Source organism: Sinocyclocheilus anshuiensis, unplaced genomic scaffold, assembly GCF_001515605.1.
Source record: "Sinocyclocheilus anshuiensis isolate Anshui unplaced genomic scaffold, SAMN03320099.WGS_v1.1 scaffold999, whole genome shotgun sequence".
Classification (NCBI taxonomy): Eukaryota; Metazoa; Chordata; class Actinopteri; order Cypriniformes; family Cyprinidae; genus Sinocyclocheilus; species Sinocyclocheilus anshuiensis.
In genome coordinates, this window is record NW_015544197.1 from 284757 (window position 1) to 286269 (window position 1513).

Below are 1513 nucleotides of genomic sequence, written 5' to 3' on the forward strand. Positions count from 1 at the left end.
GTTTATAGTGAATGCCCCTATAAATGGTCTTATTTTTACGATTTCGTTTTAATCCAAATGATGCGCGTGCTAAGTGAGTGAACATCAAAGATCACACAACAGAAATGCGCGCACACTCTCTTTCTTTCTCTCTCTCTCTCTCTCTCTCTCTCTCTTTCTGTCTCTCTCTCGCTCTCTCTCCCTACCGTTAAGTAACTTGTGCATTGTTTTACTTACTTGTTTATGACATATCCGACTGAACTACAAACTTTCCAGTGATGTCTGTGAGAAAGATATATTCACTCGACAAGCTCGCGCATCTGCGCCGCCGCGCGCTCAATCCACTCAGCGTGCTTTGTTTATCAGCTCGCGCACACCAGCTATACAGGCGTTAATACTGAATGTTTAACGTTATATTCATTGCATACATATACTTTGTAGTAGACATCCTTAACTCCTTTCTGCTGTCTGTTGTTCTGTTGTCAGTGTTTCTTTGTTTGAATATGGCGCTTATCACATGCTGTGTGGTATCGGTTTTTGGTATCGGGGCATTTTATCGAGTACAGGTACGAGTACAGGAGACCAGTATCAGGCCCGATACCGATACCAGTATCGGTATCGGTGCATCCCTACTGGATTCATTCTACAGTACCGTCATGTCATTTTTGGGTCATGAACATTTTGGACGCCATTGATTTTCATAATATTAACAGCTGAAACATTTTTTCTTAATATGTTGTATACAACTTAGTCTGTTGAAAACGAGGCTTTGAGGGACAGACATTTTATGGGGGGGTGAAGACATTTTGTCAGCTGAACAATCTGTATGTTTTTAAACAGCAGTGCAATCCATTGTTCAGTAAACACACTGTACTTCTGCCCCTCACAGCCTCGTTTTCATTCCTGTCAAAAATTTTATATGATGCTGACTATGTCTATTGTATTGTGAGGAAGAAAGATAATTATGTTTGATGAGGGAGAGTAAATCATGACAGAATTTTCCATTTTAGCTGAAGTACTCTTTTAAGACCAAGAAATGATTGCTGTTAGTCCATTCAAGCAATTAAATGGCAGTTTGCTCAACGCACACTCACAAATATAAGAAACTGGTGTCAAATAACAGCCCAGATCAATGCATGCATGCCTGTTAAATATTTCAGATGTGGCTCTCAGGTTGCTGTCATTGGATGGTCGGTGTGTAACGCTGTAGCTGAAGCCCGCAGTGTTACTTTGCGCTTGAGATGGCTGGCGTGTCTCTGTGATGCCGGGTGCCTGCGCTAGAGCTCCTATTTTATTTCCGCTTGTTCCCTTTACTGGGCTTTGACTGTCTGCTCTTTCTTTGTATCTTGGGCGTTTCTCCTCACATGTGAAATTTCGGGGTCTCTGAATTCAAATTCATTTCAAGCTGCATGTCTTTCTCTGTCTTCTTTTCTCTACCTCTCCTTCCTACTGCTCGTCCTTTTGTGTCTGCTTCTCTCTGAACTCTGTGTCTGTCACCCCCTGCCCCTCTTTCCACCCCCCGCACCCCTCTCCC

At 42.7% G+C, this 1513-nt stretch overlaps 1 protein-coding gene across 1 annotated transcript in view; it reads left to right on the forward strand.

Annotated features, from left to right (window-relative positions):
- Positions 1-1513, forward strand: part of LOC107696745 (kinesin-like protein KIF1A) — a 74117-nt gene that overhangs the window by 31529 nt on the left and 41075 nt on the right. The gene's annotated exons all lie outside the window — the stretch shown is intronic.